The sequence below is a fragment of the Ursus americanus genome, chromosome 18, assembly GCF_024610735.1.
Source record: "Ursus americanus isolate L20-20 chromosome 18, mUrsAme1.1.p, whole genome shotgun sequence".
Classification (NCBI taxonomy): domain Eukaryota; kingdom Metazoa; phylum Chordata; class Mammalia; order Carnivora; family Ursidae; genus Ursus; species Ursus americanus.
In genome coordinates, this window is record NC_142144.1 from 26,587,900 (window position 1) to 26,606,529 (window position 18,630).

Below are 18,630 nucleotides of genomic sequence, written 5' to 3' on the forward strand. Positions count from 1 at the left end.
GAGGGTGGGTGGTAAGGCAGGGAATGGAGAGTCTGGGAGACCTAATCATTCCCCTGATCATACTTGGAATGGTATCATCTCTTCTAGGAGCTCTCCTTTATATCTCGAGGGTCAGAGAGATTACTTTTAACTCTTTGCAAGACCTGGAGTTTACTGTTTGGCATGATTTGGAAAAACTTTATAGGCCATGGCTGGGTATCTGAAAATGACATTAATACTCAGCTAATAGCACCCCCTTTGTTTACAGTGCCATTCTTCCAAGGAGGTCAAATGAACAAAATTCACTTTCAGAAAATCCCTGGTGAAGCAGGGAGAGCATACATATTCTCTTTATTTTACAGATGAAGAAATGGAGCAGAAAGTTGCACATCATGGTGTTCGGCCACATTTGACCCAGAACCCAGTCTGTTGGCCAGGGTTATCCTTTGAACCAAGGTAAGTTGCTTGCCCTGGGCCTCAGAAGGCTTGGCTCTGGCCCTCCTCAAACTTCAACCCTTCCTAAGGGTGAGCAGTCCACAGGGCCAAGGGACTATGTCACCAGAGTTGAGTACCCGGGACCCCAGAATTCCTTGCCCTACAGTCCCTAGGTGCACTTCCAGAGCCTGCATGGGCCTCCTCACTGGATCTGTCCTGAGTATTGACAGAACCACTGATGTGTGCATCTGCCCAGGTTGTGGCCTTGACTGTAGTGTAGTATGGTGTAGTGTGGAGGGGCTTGTGCAGCTGAGGTCCACATGCACAGTGAAGGTTCTTCTGGAATATGACAGAGCTGGGGGTGGGAAGAGAAGGGGTTTGGGGGCCCACCGTCCTACCTACTCTACCACATTCTTGCCAAAACTCAGGTCAGACCATGAGGAGTCTGAATGTGAACCTGTCCTTCCAGGTTGCTTTAAACACATCTTTGTCAAGGTAGGAGACCTTTATTTTAGTTTGTTGGCTTGATTTATGACAAAGTATGTGGGCCTCCATTTGTATTTCTGCCTCTGTCCCTCAAATGTTATGGGCAGTCTGCTTCTGTCATGGCTAAACCAGAGGAGGAAGTTGGAGAACTGGAATGGTTATATAATTTCACAACTGTGATTCTCTAGCTGCATTTTTCTATAGAAAATCTATAGAAGCCAAAACACAAGCTCTGTGTATTTATCACTGGGACTCTGACCAATATAATGAAAATATAAAGGGGACTGGTTCACATTGTTCCATGTTTTTTGCTGCCTCCCACCTCCCCCCAGTTTGCAAAGAGAAGGAGCAAGAGGCTTTTCATTGGCCCTCCCAGGGCCCTGGGAGGCCCAGGCTGGGAATCCCAAAGGCAATAAATAAGTTGCCTATTGAATACCAAAATCAGGGTTTGTGGTGGAAAACAAAAACTGCCAATTATCCAGAGGACTGTCCGTCCTCCCCCACACCCTGGGCATTTGAAAGGAAAGGCTAAAGGGCTGGTGTCCTGAGGGGTTTCGGCCCCCAATCCCTTTACAGGGTAAAGTAACAAAGGAAAAAAAAAATTGCTGAAAGCAGGAGTTTAGAGGAAGCGATTTCCACTAGTGCTGTTGGCTGAAGGGAAGGTGGAGGAGACAGTCTCTGGCTCAGCCCCAAACCCCAGGTTTCCCGCTCTTCCTAGACTGGCAGGCTCGGGCAGGGCAGGGGGCACGCACCCTGGACCTTGGAGGCCAGCAGCACCCCCCACTTCCCGCCCTCGGCCCCCAGCCCTGCCGGGAGCAGCGGGACGTCGCCCGTTTAAGGGGCGGGGCGCGGCTCCACGTGCTTTCTGCTGAGTGACTGAACTACATAAACAGAGGCCGGGGAAGGGGGCGGGGAAAGAGGGAGAGAACAAGCTTTGACCGATAGTAACCCTGGCGCTCAGCGCAGCCGAATCTATAAAAGGAACTAGTCGCGGCAAAACCCCGGTAATTCTGAGGGAGAGTGAGTGGGGCAGGGACCAGCTGAGCCCAGCCGACACCTCTGTCCTCGGGCGCAGGTGGGCAGGGCAGGGGTCGCCGCAGGACCGGCGCAGCCAGAGCCAATTTCTCGGGGTCGCTTTGCTCCTTTTTTCTTTTCTTTCTTTCTTTTTTTTTTTTTTTTAAATTTTCCCTTTTCCCTTCTCTGGAAGGGTTTTTCAAGGGGTGGGGGAAAAAGACGCAAACACAAAAGTGGAAACCAGGTAAGAGGTTCTCCAGTGATCTGGGCGTTATTGTTTTGTTTCGGGGCCGAGGAGGCTCTGGGAAGCACTGGGTTTCGGGGACTAGTCCGAACCCCCAACTCTTGCAGCGCAAATGGGGCGGGGGCGGTGTAAATGGAGAGGACGTCCTAGGACGAGCTTTAGCTACCCAAAGACGCTGGCGCTGCTGCTCTCAGGGCTCGCCCCGCGATGGAGCCGGGGAAGCATCTCTGGGCGTGGAGACCCGGGCGCAGTACCGGGGCGCAGCGCGATGGGGGGCGGGGGTTCTGGTGTTACCGGGGGCGCTGATGCCGGGGGGTGGGGGCGGAGAGTGGCAGTCCCAGCTCCGAGCGCTTCCCTTTGTTCGGAGGCGCTTTAGCCGGCTGGAAACCCCTCCGGCTGCGGGTCGGCCCGCGCCCACCGGGACAAGTGCCAGCACTGAGTCCCCAATCCGTTCTTTAAGGAGCTGGTCTGAGTTGGGCTCTGACCTGGGGATCCGCCCCGTGCGCCCCCGGACTGGAGTGGCGCGTTCTTGTTCCCCAAGAACTCGACGGGGTGGTGTCCCAAACGGGGTCTGTAGCGCTATTGATCACTTAAGGCCTCGGGGGCTTTGTTTGACTTGGGAGTCCAGCCTTTGGTCTCCGTGCGCTCACCCAGCTGGTGTCCCTGGCGCAGCGGGGGGACGCGTTTTGTGCCTTTTAAAAACAAAAGACTTAGAAGGAGAGCCTGCGGAAACCTGGAGCTGAGGTGCCCATTTCCCCGCCCCCTCCTCATCCTTCCTGCCCTTTGCAGCTTAGTCTCCTGAGGCGGCCGCAGGCCGGGCACGGATGGGGAAGCTGGGGCGAGATGGTGCCGCGGAGTGACCGGGAGTAACCCCGGCGGGCGGCGCAGAACTCGAAGCTCCGCCGCGGGGCTGGGCCGGGTGGTGGGGGAGGGAGGGCTGGGCCCGGGCTGCCCGTGGCCCCGGGGGACTGGCCCGCAGCGCCTCCTGGCCGAACGGCCTGGGAATCGACCCTGTGGCCGGAGGGGGGCCCGGACTCCACAAGGGGCTGTCGCTTGCGGGTTCCGACTAAGATCCGGCGAAGACGGGTGGTTGGAGACTGGGAGGAAGCCTGGGGAATCAGGCGAAAAAGCGGTCTGGTTGTTTTTTATCAGAATGTTTCCCGATTCCCAGACCCTTGTTACATGAGAAGGTTCTTGGAGTGGGCCAGTGCCACGGTTGTGCGTAGGTGTCTGTTTTTCAGCGCTTAATCTTATAGGAGGAAATAAACAATGTGTGTGTGTGTGTGTGTGTGTGTGTGTGTGTGTGTGTGAGAGAGAGAGAGAGAGAGAGAGAGAGAGAGAGAGAGAGAGAGAAGCGTCTGGCACAGGCCCTTATCTTTTGCAGCATTGATACCATCAGCTTTTAAAACCCAAAACTATTATTCACTGACACCTCACAAAGTGAGTGGGTGGTATATACGTTAATGTAAAAGAGGATAAATTTGATATTATAAAACATTTCCTTGGTGATGAAAATCAGCACGTCACTTTTTTAAGGCCCCCTCCCAACCGAACACCTTACAAAATTTTCCAAGTTCAAAAGCAGTTTTACTGGTTCTTTTAACAATAGTTTGGGACCCAAACCTAAGTTTTGATCTTCTTTTCAGACAGGACTTAAATCCTAACTAATAAAGTGCTTAATTTCTCATCTCCCCTTTTATTTCAGCCCATTTTTCCTTATACCTACTACAAAAATAATGGAAGCTTTCTGTTGTTTGAATCATTCCCTTGAGACACTTACCCCAAATCAAAGAAAGTGTTGAAGTGTGGAGAATGTCCTGGAGTAGAACCTCTTCAGATGGTATAATAATTTTCAAGTACAAAGTTTCTATTGTCAGCCTGTTCCCCCAAGTGCTCCTATGAAGCAAATAATTCATGATAGAGTTAAAAAAATTGGATATGCAGAGCAAATTGATATTTACTTGAAAAAAAAAAAACCCAAACAAACAGCAGTAGAATCAGAGTGACCAGGCTTAATGAGGACCACATCCATTTAAGGGACAAGAATTGCTATTCTAGGGGCGCCTGGGTGGCACAGCGGTTAAGCGTCTGCCTTTGGCTCAGGGCGTGATCCCGGCGTTATGGGATCCAGCCCCACGTCAGGCTCCTCCGCTGGGAGCCTGCTTCTTCCTCTCCCACTCCCCCTGCTTGTGTTCCCTCTCTCGCTGGCTCTCTCTCTCTCTCTGTCAACTAAATAAATAAAATCTTTAAAAAAAAAAAAAAGAATTGCTATTCTAGTCAGAGTAATTCCCTTGCAAGGACAAACCTCATGTTCCAGAATGACATACCTGACTTTGAAGGGGCCACCTGTGGTATGTGTGTCATGAGCATTTGAAATCTCAGCTCTCATAAATATTTAAATTTACATCTAAATAGTGGCCTATAACGGACACGTTTTTGACCTAGGGCATATTTACAGTTCAGGTGAGACAATGGTCAGTCTAGGATTGAAAAAGTGTGGTTAGGGCTTGGTTGTTTTCAGCCTCTGCTCTAGGAAGTCTCAAAGCTTACATTATTAAAAGTGAATGAAACTCAGCAACACAGCTTTTTATTACCTTCTGTAGTATTTCCCTTATATGGAGATAAGTTGGAATATTTTTCCATCAAAAAAATTTGTTTAGGGATCTGTCCTCCCATAAACCAAGTGACTTATGCTAGGTTCATAGTGATTGAGAATTGTTAATATTTTTGCTATTTCAGTTTTTAGCTTGTAAAGTAATTAAGTGGACATTACCATAGACTCTAATAATGAACATTTTGTATATCTAGAAATTACCGGTAGACATGTGGTTGTGTATTTCTAAAATACTCTCAAATCCAAATACATTTTTATTTACTGTCTGGATATTAAATAATGCAAGTAAAATGCTCTTTATGGCTGTTATTCCAGCATCACATTTTAAATGATCTTTCTGAAAATTTGTTTTAATTTAACTGTTCTGGGAGAGGGCCTACATAAAAAACTGAGACCCTCTTCATATCTTCCTGTGGAGATAATCACAAATGCCAAAGTTATTGTAATGTTTATTTAAAAGACACTATATAGCACTATGTGCCAAGCACTATTCAAATACTAACCAATTTAATCTCTACAACAAACCCATTTATTATTCCTATTTTACAAATTAAGAAACTGAGAGGTTAACTAACTGTGTCTGGTCACACATCTTGCAAGTTGGCAAAACTAAGATTTGAACCCAGCCAGTGAGCCCAGAGTACTTTAATGTCCACACTAAGCATTGAGGTGGTAACAATTTTAGCTGCTATAAGCAGAGGACTTTTGAGGTTGCTTATTATGTTTATGGTATATTCATCTGCTAGAGACCTTATCAGACTCTGCAGCCTGTATCATATTTCCCTTGTTGCTGGGAGTGGGCCAACCAAATTCTCTTCAGCTTGGGACATAGGTTGCATAGGGGATTGCAACACCATGGAAAGAACAAACAATTACATTTATTCAGCTCGAATTCTTTTCTTGGTTTAAAATGAAATTTTTACTGTTGCTTCAGTCGCATATTTTTGAGTAGGTTTATGCTATCAAAATTGTTTTCCTGTGTAATACATATAAAATGGAATGGCAGAGTATTTGGCTGTAAAAGTGTAAGGAACAAAAGACAGAGGAAAGAGAACCATTAGTTTAGCTGTCAGTCTTAACTTCTGTGAATTTTTTTTCTATTGGTTATAATACAATACAGTTTCTGCTTGTTCTATCCTTAATTATGTTATGGACCTTTTGAAATAAGCTATTTCTCTGTTACTACCATTACTGTCTAGGAATCAAATTTAGCCATTTTTTATGGCATCTTTCTTTGAAAGTAAATATAGTTTCAAAGTCTGCTTTATAAAAGTGAATTAAATTGTCATAGCAAATTAGAAATCAGCTCTTAGAAAACATTTCTGCTTGGTTAGAAACAGTTTCATTTATTGTTGATTTACTGGGTGCTGGATGTAGTTTTAAGTATTTTACATGATGATTCAGTTCATTGTCATGAGAACCACGTGAGAGTAGGTACTATTATTATTTTCAGTTTACAGACAGGGATACTGAGGTATAGACAGGTTAAGGAGCCTGATCATGGAGTTTGGTAAGTAGTGAAGCTGAGGTTACATCTCAGGCAGGTTAGTTTCCATGAATTTACCAGTATCTGGGTAAGGACTTTGTCAAAATACCACGTTTTGACAAAAGAAATACTAACAAAAAGCAAAGCGATTATCCTTTTCATTTGGTTATTTGCACCTAAAAATAGTTCCCTGGATAAGTACCAGCATAAATGTTGTTAGAGAGGGAGGTACATTTTAGAAGTACTTAAGGCCAGAGAATGAAAATCTCATATGTAGAATTGCTTTCAGAGAGAGCTTTCGTTTACTCTACCGTCCATTGAGATGATGAACTATATTAAAGCAAAGAGCATTTATGCGAACAACAGACTGCAGGTGCATCACACATGGTTCCTAGAACAAAACAAAGTTTGAAGCCCTGTCTTTTTCCATTTTGAAAACTTACTTTAAGACCTGATTTGAATGCCATCCCTCTCATAAACTGGATTCACTCCTCCCTGCCAACACAGAGTGAAAATTGTCCCCTTCTTTTCTACTCCCATAAGAGTGGCTCAGTGCACAGTTCATGCCATGTATTTAATTGCATTCTTTTGTTATAGTTAACATTTATTTGTATTCCTCTTGAGTGTACGCTTCTCCTCGAGAAGGTCTTGACGATTCATTCTCCCCAGTCTTTAATTCAACCCCCTTGATATGAAAGAGGTTCAATAAAAGCTGACTTGAAGGACTCAGACAAAGAGAATGGGAAACTAATGTTTGTTTGCTCTATTTAGAATGACGGCGTAATTACAGAAAAGCATTAGAAATAGAATTATATGAGAACTGTAGTTAAGATTAGGTTTATGATAGAGATTGAGAAATTTTAGTACATAGTCAATTTAGGCCAGCTTAGTTTTTGTAGAACAAACAATTCTGATTCCATTCAGTTTCATTTCTCTTTTTTGAGGCAGCTGTGATTTGAGAAAATGTGATCATCTGTGACATTTCACTTTCAAGTACTTTGATTTGCACATTAATTAATTTTTTAAAATAAGAATGAGATAATTCACTAAGTAATTTGGAATTTAAATACTTTTAAAAAAACAAAATAACCTTTTATGTATAAGATCTGTTCTTTTATTCATTCTGTGTGTGTGTGTGTATTTGTTTAAAACTCTGCAATGTTTTCTATGCCAAATCCAACTTCCAAGAAGCATTTGAAAGCCAAAGCATTTTATCTGGCTAGTCTTGAAGTCCAGATGTTTTATCATAACTGGTATTTAGTGTGGGACATTTCCCAGAAAGAATTTTACATATATAACCAATCAGTGGTTGTCTTTTATTGGGAGAGGATTTTTAACAATTTTGAGCATATGATGAAAACAATGGATTCTCTCGGAAAAAAATATAACCTAGCCATGCACACTCCAAGCTTTATGTATAATTACTTATATTTTACATATAATTTCAGAAATCCACTAAAGATCCATGTGAGCTTGGGCAAGTCATTTTACTTTTCCAAGCTTTAGGTTCTTGGTTTATAAAATGGAAGTGCGGAAAGCACATGGCTTTTAAAGAGCCCGTCTTGCATTTACATCCTCCAGCTCTAGGTCTGTATTTAGGAAAAGGATGATTCTTTGATTGGAGCTGCTTAGAGATATGTCCTTCGGGGCATCCTCAGCATTAGTGTAACAGATCATATGGGTTTCGGGAGGTAGAGAGAAGACGCCCAGGGAATGCCTACGAGTATTCCTTATGAGAGTGAACGTGGCACAAAAAGGTGATGGGAAGAGAGGAAAGTACAGGCAAGAAAGCTGTTGAAATTGCCTATTTATCTGTGTTAATGGAGGAAGACATGAATCATAGAACCAAAAAGGCGTTCTCATCTGAAATGCAAAGGAAGGGGGAGTTGGTTCATTTCAATACATTTCAATAGAGCAAATATGATTTAGTAAGACGTTCTCGTCTCTACTTCACCATTTGGAGACTCTCTCTGAAATAAAATATTCATTTGGACCCTTAATCCTGGACATCTCCATTATGGGTATAGGTTTTGCTTCTTATACTCACACCGTAGTCCTAGTTAAGCGATTACGTGGAAAGGTGTGCCAGTCCCTCAGAAGATGAGAATTGGACTAACCTGATAAGGATATTCCTACATATCGCTGAAGACTCTCACTGGGGATAGGTGGGCAAGACACAGAGCTTTCTGAAATATTGTCCTGAATTTGTTGTTTCAGAGATCACAACAGATTGGGACCAGAAGGAAGAAGATAGGAGAAAAAGGAGCAAGAGTTTTTAGGATTGAAGGAGGGGGGCACAAGGGGAGGAAATACGCTGCAAAGAAGTTGTCTGGGTTTCATTTCCCTATTTACACTTGCTTTGCAAAATTCCTGTAGGATGCCAGGTTGGGAATAATTGCTTTTGCCAAGGGTCAAACCAAGCTTGTTTTCTTGAAGAAGCAAGTCCCCAAGGGGGTGGCAGTTTGAAATCAATTTCATCTGATGTTTAGGTGATCCAAGTTTGACATAAACGCAAGAACGAGGGAATCAACAGCTCTCCTTGGAAAGGCAGACAGTATGTGAAGACTCAGACTACAGAGTTTAGATTGACCTGAGTACCCTTCTCTACTCCCAGATGCAGGGCTTTGGGATGGAGGTGGCAGTTTATCTTAGCTGGGGTGAGGTGTGATCTCTGGTACTGGACAAGGGAGGGAAGAGGAAGATAAATGATTAGAAAAATGTGTTAATATACAAAATGTGTTAATTTATAAAAAAGCGAAATGTGCTAATATACAGAACATACCGTGAAACTGATATTCATTTCTTTAACAGATAGGTTTTCAAATACCATGTAAAGTACTAGGGTGCTGAACAAATGTCAAAAGACTTTGACGGTCTGCCACCATAACGATCTTCAGCTTGGCATTCAGGGCTCTTTGAAACAAGACTCTGACCTATTTTGACAGCTTCATCCTCCATTATAAGAGGCATACTTGAACTCGACTTGGTTTTTCACTGGTGATTAGTGCGGCCTAATAACTATTCGTTAGCTGAATCTCCCTCCACAGGTTTTCCTCATGGCTCTGACTTGGACGTTAGGAACCCCTTCTTGCTAGTTTTTGGCTTCTCATTGTTCTGGAGTCTCACATTCATCCTCTAGTTGCTTTTGAATGCACCGCGCCCTCTGCTCTTGTTGCTCACTGACTGAGATTCTCCCCACTGGCCGTGGGTAGATGAGAGCACGAGGGCTAGGCCTTCCGCCACGTCACCTCCTATCATTGTCACCGTGTCTTTGGTAGGCGGCACATCAGCCACTCAAGTTCTTTCAGTTGACTCACGTTTTTGTAATCATCAATGGATTTTTAAAAGTTAACCTTCTATGGGTCCTCTAAATTGAAAACTGTTCACGGTTGCCTCAAATAGAAGGTTATTCACAAAGCAGAGTGAAAACAAGTTATTTTTCTCAACAGTCTTGTCTATAAAATAAACTTGCTTTTGAAACGTGCGAGTGGACTCTGGCAGTTGTTCTCGCTTTGTTAGAAAGGGGAATTAGCCTGTGTTAAAGAGGTGCTGAAGAGAAGGCCAAACAAAAACTTTCTCCTTAATGGAATTAAAATTTTTGTAAAGGCCAAAAAAGTGCTGAAAAGAATGAATTAATCTCATGGTGTGAGTCACAGTTTAATACTGTGCCTGTCCATCTAAAATCCTCTAAATGGAATTTGAGTAGCTCTTTTTTAAAAGATTTTATTTATTTATTTATTTATTTGAGAGAGAAAGCTCATGTGCGAAGAGGGGAGGGGCAGAGGGAGAAGCAGACTCCCTGCTGAGCAGGAAAGCCCAAGGTGGGGGCTCCATCGCGGGACCCCGATCACCTGACCTGAAGGCAGATACTTACCCAACTGAGCCACCCAGGCGCCCCTGGAATTTGATAGCTCTTAATCCGTCTTGTGTTGTTCTTCTCACATTTGGGGGAATGTTGAGGTTGCCCCGTTTTTCAGATGGTGCCCCTGATAGAGTAGTTAAATAGCTTACTCATGGTTCACATATTTTGCTAATGGCAACGCCTGGGATTCAAACTCAAGTCTGATCCCCAAGCTCCAGGCAGTTTTTTTTAGATTCAGAAGATCTCCTCCTCCAGCCTCTTCATCATCAAGACTTGTTTTCTGTTCTGTGGCTCAGGGTGGTAGAGTGACTTGCCTAGATTCACACCCTAGCGGTCATCAACTGGAGATTAAAAATGTGGCCCCATGTGTCTTTAATCCAGGGTTCTTACTACTGTACCAGAATTTCGGGTAATATTTACAGTGTCCTTTCCGAGAGAAAAAAGAAATTGTGTCTATAAAAGTCTGTCCTTTTCAGCTTATAATGGACACTGAATCCTTGAAAATTGGACTGGCCTCATTTACTTATTGTCTGTTGATGCAATTTGAATCTTAAGGGGTTTTTCAACTGTATTTTCTCTTTCTCCAATAAAAATTGCTCCTTGGTTCTAAGTTTGAATTGGAAGGAAATCCCCACAGCAGTGCTGAAGGTTGTCTTTGCTGGGATCACTTTATGCAAAAGTACAAAGCCCTGTGCTAATTTTGGCCAGTTAAGATTAATTGTGATTCAAGGCAGAGTGTTTTGTGTGTGTGTGTGTGTGTGTGTGTGTGTGTGTGTGTGTGTGTGTTTTAACTTTAATGATTGTGTTCATTGAATAAGGAGCTTGAGTTCAAGGGAAAGAAAGCCTTTGGTCAAGTTGTGTTTATTCAGTTGTCAGTCCTGTTGCAGGATTTGCAAATTTAGTGGAATTAGTGCCATTTTCCAGTTTTCAATCCCGGTCACATTTCACATGATCATAGCGTGGCTTTCTCCTCCTCCGCTGAGCAAATGGAAGGTTGTCTGACAGTGGGTTCAAATGGCCTCCATTAAGGTGAGTGCTGGTGCCCCTGGGGGCTGCAGGGACTGCAGGGCACTCTGTCCTTTAGGCGGAGCTCCATTTGGGGACGCTAGTGTACACCTGAAGTAGATACTTAGCACATGGCTGCCTACGAGATGGGTTTGTGCAGATATTTAAATGTCACTATAAAACCGGTGTTGAGGAAAGTAGGCTAGCAGGAGTTCCACCCAATAGTTTAGTGTCGTTTTTTTCCTTGAACACTTTTTTAAATCTGGCACATAAAATGTTTGAATTGTGAAAATCTTAATGACAGTGCTTTCTAGAAGGAATACTCAGAATCGTAATAATATTGGAATAATGCAAATCTGTTTCCTCTGAGAAGAGCCTCCCAAACCTCAAATAACAGAGTTCATGTTGCCAGTATTTAAAAAAAAAAAGGCTAACGTCCTTCAGTTTTTGTTTTTCAGAATCACAAGTATGCAAATTTAAACTTGTGATCTTATTCCTCTTTCTCCTTTTAATTTAGCAAAGCAGCCAGCAACGTGGTTTGTTTGGGTTACTGTAGAGAAGGAGTTCAGTTGTAAAGTTGGGAGGGCAGAGCTTAGACCCTGCACCTCTGTGTCTGGCCTCGAACCCAGACTAAATTCTCACTTACCTAGTTACGGGGTCCTTGCTGGGCTACAGAAACAGAGGCATCTCAGACACATGACGCAAGCCTGCACTGCCTCAAGAGCTGGCTGGTGGAAGAGGGTGTTCTGGACAAGATTGCTGGGTTTGGTCACACACTTAGTGAGCTAGAACTGGACAAGAGCCTGGAGATTAGATGGCTCGTTTTGGCAAAAGTAAAGGGAATGAAGTATCGAGGTGGAAAAATTGTATCCAGGTGTTGCTATGCTTCATTGAGCGAGGTTTTGACTTGAGCCTATGGGTGTAGAGTTCGAGTCCTGACCAGTGCTGACAGTCTTCTATTTCGGGTTGAGCCCCTATGAGAGATATGCTTGGAGCTGGCATGCTTACAGGGGTTGTAGAGCCTATGTCTGGCAAATTACAGATTCTCCTTTGCTCACATGAACTCAATGAAAATGAATGCCCTTCCCAACAAATTAGAGCGGCTTTGAGGACAACCAAATTAAATGCACTCCAGCTTGAACTTGAGTTTTTTTGAGCCCAGCTAGACATTTTGTCATGCTTTTGGGCTAACTGAACCTTTACTTTCAATGAAATTTCTGACTTGTTACTGTAGCGAACCTCCTTTAATTCTTTTCTCCCATTCCTGAAGTCTGACTTCAGAAGCCCTCATTCTACAAATGTTTACGGGACACGGAATCATCCTGGGCACTGGGTTCAGGATGGCAGAGATTAAGATGGTGCGACACGGTAGCTTGCCACCTGTGGCTTGCAGTTTAGCAGGGACTACCTGATGAGTCAGTACCCTGGAGAAGATTGCAGGGAGAGCTGAAAAGATGGAGGAATTATAAGGCCCAGGTAGCAATCGGTAGTTGACATGGAGGCTGGAGGAAGTGGGGTGGAGAGGGAAACTGAGCCAGGCTCGGAGGGCTTGGAGGAAGGCAGCAGTGTGCTTGCGTGAATAGGAGCCGATTGCCAAGAGTGTGGAGAGAATAGCATAAGTGAGTGGTGGGGGTCCCCAAAAGGAAGCTTTGTGGTAAAACAATGCCAGAAGTGGCACCAGGATTTCAGGGTCACTCCCTCACATCTTCCACTGAGCTGGGCACTGGGGAGAGCTCCAGTTGGTTTTGGAAGGGCGTTTGGAGGAAGTACTACCTTCTGTGAACAAAGAAGAGAGAAGAGAGATTCCTTTAATAAGCTGCCCACTTTGTGCCCCACCCCTGATGGATGCTTCACCCTGTGAAGTCAGCAGCACTAATCATTATAATAGCTACCGTTTACTGGACACTTTCTTTGTTCCAGGAACTGACTTAATGTTTTGTATACATTATTAGTTCTATTTTATGGAGAGGATGCTGGGGCTCAGAGTCCCTAGGGTCCCAGCGCTGGTGAGTAGCAGAGTCAAGATTCCAACCCAGTTTTCTCTGACTCCAGAACCTCCCTTCTTTCAACTAGGCCAGTTAATTCTAGAAAATAAAAGAGTTAAGGATGGTTGGGGGGAGTTTGCTGTAAAGTAGCACAGGCCCAAAGGAAGGGGAAGCCAGTGAAGGGATTTGGGTTTTTCTGTCCCCAAGTCCTTTGAGCATGTTTATAAAAATAAACCCTTTAGGCTAGGAGAAGTTTGGACATTTGAAGATGTTGACCCTTCAGAGATGTAAGCCAAACAAAATGGTTTTTGCTGATATAGTCACTAAGCTTTTTATCCTAAAATTCTCTTGGAAAACCCTCCTGTAACAATGATAGGGAGGGAACATGATAGTCAAGATTTTCTGCGAATAAAGGATTGATTGCTCATGGAGACTTGCTTGCTTGTGTTTCTACAGCTCAGGGTGTTTATGACTTCAGTGGTTCCTTCTCTGCAGGCCCTTCTTACTTTGGCATTATGATGGTGGTTGAAAAAAATTTTTTTCTATGATCTATAATGTTGACAAGTTGATTTCTTTTCAACAGGAAAGGTTCTTTTTCCTATGTCTTGGGTACCCCCGACCACAGAGAAAGCAAATAGTTGTATTGTTTGCTGAAGTCTTTCTTTGAAGTTTGCTCTGTGTTTGTTTAATGGAAATCAGCAGGGGGAGAAGGGCTATCTCTAACATTTTGTTAGAATTTCTCCATAATTCTACAGCAGTGAAACAAGAACTTGGGTACAGGATGGATTTGCTTTTGGGAACTGTGGCTCTTGACAGTTTTAGAAGTCCTGAGACTGTTTCAGCTAGCAGCAACTGCCACATCGAGAGTGATAACTAGGATCTTTGGTTGTCCAAATATCAGTGACGTGATAGAAATAGATTTAAACTTTGTGAGTCTCCTTTAAAATAGAATCGTTGACAACAGGAGGAATAATGCTTCTCCAAGGCTAGTTATGGATTTGATAGTATTTGTGGATCTCTTTCAGTTTTTATGTATTCATTTATGTATTCATTTCATAGCCTTCACTTTGAAAATGAGCTTTTAGCAGATACTTTTGTCCAGGAAATTGAATATATATTCCTCTATAAACTAATTATTAGTAATAATCAAGTATGATAGATTTGATACTTTTATTTATTTTTATTTTTATTTTTTTTTAAAAGATTTTATTTATTCATTCAACAGAGAGAGAGACAGCCAGCGAGAGAGGGAACACAAGCAGGGGGAGTGGGAGAGGAAGAAGGAGGCTTCCAGCGGAGGAGCCTGACGTGGGGCTCGATCCCAGAACGCCAGGATCACGCCCTGAGCTGAAGGCAGATGCTTAATGACTGAGCCACCCAGGTGCCCCGGATTTGGTACTTTTAAAAAAGGTCCCCCGGAGTCACATATTGTTAGAATTGATAAAATTCATGGATCTGTATTTTAAAAATGGGTATCGTGATAGCAAAGCCTATTCTAGAATGATCGAAATCTCCTAGAATGATAGAATGGCCTCCTTTTATCCTTGACTTTTTACCTTGGAGGATTTCTTACATCTTTTTTCTCCTCAAATTTAAGTATTAATGTGTTATGCTGTAAGTAGGAACACACCTTTAGGGAATCGCTGAGTACCCGCACATGACCTTTCTGCAGGCCTCTAAGGGCCTAGTGACAATTAATGGCAGTTTCACTAAGTCTGTGGGTCTACAGGATGGTTGGGAAGTGCGAGGGGGTGGAATTTAGGGGGTTACCCAGGATGGCCTTATGGGTAGAGAGCTCGGTGGCATCTGGAGACCAGAGAAGTTAAATTGAGGCAGTTAGATGAACTCCGGGCTTACTAAAGCTCCCCAGGGTCAGCTGGAGAGAAGTCCCAGTCCAGATCCCCTCCTCCCACTGCAGCAGCCCCGTCCTGTCTTCAGTCATGGGTGCAATAAGCCTGTTGCAGCCCGTTTTCTGACTGTCAGTAATCTCATTGGCCTTTTCCCTGAATGTTTGCTACTGACCCAGAGCCATATGCTCAGAGATGCAATTAAAGAACAGACCTTTTCCAAAGCAAGCATGCTCTGCTGGGCTTATGGGTTTCCTATCCTAATTTTACAGGACCCTCCACATCTCTCTGGAGATGAGGGGCATAAACATCTGGGGTTCTTGCTCTTGAATCAACATCTCATGAATAGGCAATCAGTTAAGCTTTAGTGCCAACTCATTTTCAATTCATATGTGATATGGTTAAATCCTGCCTGAAATCTACCTGCTGCTTTGTTGGTTACTGGTTGGCTGTGTATTCATATAAGACATCTAGATACGTTTCATCAGGAGAGATGTTAAGCTGTTGTCACAAATTTCAACTTCTGTCTCACTCCTGGTAACTACGTAGACATTTGTCAGTGAAGTAGAAATATGCTTTATTTTTTTGTTTCTTTCTTTAAAATTTTAGAGAACTAACTGTCATAAGACCACGGTTTTGGAAAAATGAAAACTAGTTGCTGACTGCATGTTCTGGCTATATGAAGTGTTTGGGTAGAACTTGTAAGAAAAATGTGTTCAGGAGAATAAACAGAACCGGAGGAGAAATATGATAGTGGGAAAGAGAATCTAACAGTTGTTGAAAAAAAGTACTTCTTGAGAAATGTGGGGGCAGCTCTAGCTCTCGGGGTTGAGTCTGGGCAAGTCACTTGCTTTTTTGGAGGCTTCAGCTTTTCTCTAAGGTTGGGGCAGGGGTGTGGTAAGAACAGCTCTCCAAAACCACATCGAACTCTTTCTATCTGCTCATAAGACAGTTGGCTGGAGTAGGGCCACGTGAGGGCTTGTTCTCTTCTGCCGAGAGGGGCCAACTTCTCTGCCCCAGTGAGTAGTGGTGACAGGGTGGTCCCTGCTTGAAGACGGTCCTCCTCTGGCACATGCCGTGGCTGAGGGGTCGTCTTCCCCCATCCCTTAGATGGAAGCTCAGTTCTGTAGCTGGAAGGCCTGGCTTCGCGTGCTCTCAGTGTTCTTGCCGGAAGGAAAACGACCAACCAACCCTTTGGTTACTGCAGAGACTAGGAGTTCCTGGCAGCAGTGCAAACATGTGCATTTTTTTCCCCCTGTTACATTTCCGTAGACAGATTAATGCTTTAGAAGGGTAGAAGGCAGTCACGGGAAGTAGTTCCTGTTTTTCTTTTGTCTTTGCCAAGTGGGGAAAAAAACCCTCCTACCTTGTCTTTTTAGCAGGACTTCCTCTTTCTCTCCCCCTTTTTTTTCTTTATATTTCCCATCTCTCTTTGAAACCTACATGTGAAGTTCAAAAGAGCCAAACGTTTTGGTGAGGAAGAGGGGTTGGGGAGAAGCGGGGTAGGTGCTGACTGGGGTCCTATACTTTCTTCTTCACACCAAGCTTCCTGTAAACCTGTAATTATAGGGTTTTTTTTTTTTTTTTCTTTTGCCAGCGTCACTGAGTCTATCTGACATTCCAGGTTTTGGTTTTGGGAAAGGCTGAAAGAATTCACAATCGCAGCTGTCATGGGGTGATCTTTTGCCTGTAGCACAGCTCAGTGTCATTTCACTGTCCTGAAGGCACTTCCTTAGAAAGGAGTTACCCCTCTCCCCCAGGCTTTCCCCTGATTCTGCTTTATTTTTCTTCATTACTCCTACCGCCCACTGCCTTAACAACCCACCCCGACTTGTCTATTTTCCACCTGGAATAGAGGTTCCACAAGAGCAACAACTTTGCCTCTTTTGTTCACTGCAGAATCTCCAGTGTCTAGAACAGCATCTGGCACATAATAGGCAGTCAGTAAATATTTGTTGTGCTAATGGAACCCTCGCAGAGTGAAGGCTTCCTAGTTTGTTGAATGAATATATAGTGAATATTTTAACCACTATTCACCTTGCTAGTGAATCACACAATAATCAGACTTTACACTATACAGTTCTCAGGTCCTCCAAGACATGATTGGACTTGTTCAGTAGACTAACTATTGTAATGGAAGGCCAGTGATTTTAGGGGGGAGGGGGTCAGGTTGTTGATGTAGAATTTACATAACAATTAAATTTACCCTTTTAAAGTATACAGTTTGATGAGTTTTGATAAATGTCTATAGTTGTATAACAGCTACCACAATCATGATATGGAATATTTCCATCACTCAGTGCTCCTTTTGCAATTTGTTTTCACCTCCACCCCCTACCACTGACCTGTCCTCTCATTGTTTTACCTTCTGAGAATGTCATGTAGTTATCTTTTTGGTAAATACCTAGCATGAAGTAGCTGGGCTGTACATAAGTCTGTGTGTAACTTTCAAGAAATTGCCAAACTGTTTTACAAAGTATCTGTTTGATTTTACATTCCCATAAACAGTATATGAGCGTTCCAGTTGCTTCACATACTTGCTAGCACTTGAAAATTTTAAAAATCTAATACTACCAGATGTGTAGTAGTGTATCATTGTGGTTTTAATTTGCATTTCTCTGCAACTGTGATGTTGAGCACCTTTGCTTATTCGAGAAGGTTATGTTTTAGCAGTCTGTTGTATTCTCTAGGTAATAATAATTTTATAATATCCGTTGCATTTGAAGTGAAACTTTCTTTAAGAAATTGGCTAAGGATTTGAAAAGTCCTGGGGTACCTGGGTTGCTCAGTTGGTTAAGCGTCCAACTCTTGATCTCAGCTCAGGTCTATGATCTCTGGGTCATGAGTTCAAGCCCTGCCCTGGGCCCTGCACTGGGCTCCATACTGGACAGGGAGCCTACTTAAAAACAAAAGATTTGAAAAGTCACTTCCTCTAGGTCCATACTGTACAAAAGAAGTTTAGGGTGTGGAAACTATGTTACATTTTGGCAAAGGGTGGTCCACCTGAGTGACTGGTGATGAGAGCCAGAGAGGGAGAGCACCTAGGACTTGAGCATGGAGATTGGCAGAAGGCAGATTTCATGGCTTTGCTGGTCATGGGACGGCTTACTCGGGCCTTAGCTAAACCTGGTGTTTGTGGGAAGTAGACCTCGATTTAATTATATTTTCCCCGGATGCCCCAGGAGTCGCCTGGGAAAGCTCAACAGTCCTTTGTGGCCGCAGAGTGTGTGGTAGAAGGCTGCTGAACCTAGAGCTCCCTCTCTGGGGACAGTTTGCTGGAATCAGTTAATCAAGCTTGAGAAATCAGTTGCCGCAGGCCCAGGAATGCCACCACCCTTATATTCTGTCCATCTCCTAGTTAATTAATTAAGCAAACATTGCCTGACTGCTTACCACATGCCAGGTACTAGGAAGACAGTGATGAAGAAAACAGGAATGGTTCCTGCAGACTCAGAATGTGAGAGAAACGCTTCAAGGGAAAACAGAAGCAGCCCTGGGGGCACCTAGGCGGGGCTCCTAACCCAGGTGTCCATGCAGGGGAGGTTAGCAGGGCAGGATCAGGGGCAAGGGGCAGCTAAATGGAGACCTAAGATTGAGGAAGAGTTAGCCAGGCTGACAGTGCTGGGGGAAAGGGTTTCCGGGACAGGGAATGCACCAAGGAGTCCCAGTGGTA

At 43.8% G+C, this 18,630-nt stretch overlaps 1 protein-coding gene across 3 annotated transcripts in view; it reads left to right on the plus strand.

Annotated features, from left to right (window-relative positions):
- Positions 1 to 1,831: 1,831 nt before the first annotated feature.
- Positions 1,832 to 18,630, plus strand: part of ABCA1 (ATP binding cassette subfamily A member 1) — a 125,827-nt gene continuing 109,028 nt past the window's right edge. For 2 of the 3 annotated variants that reach the window (XM_045780645.2, XM_045780643.2), the window contains exon 1: positions 1,911 to 2,158. The gene's annotated coding sequence lies outside the window, so the exon portion shown is untranslated. The other variant, XM_045780644.2, reaches the window with a different exon arrangement.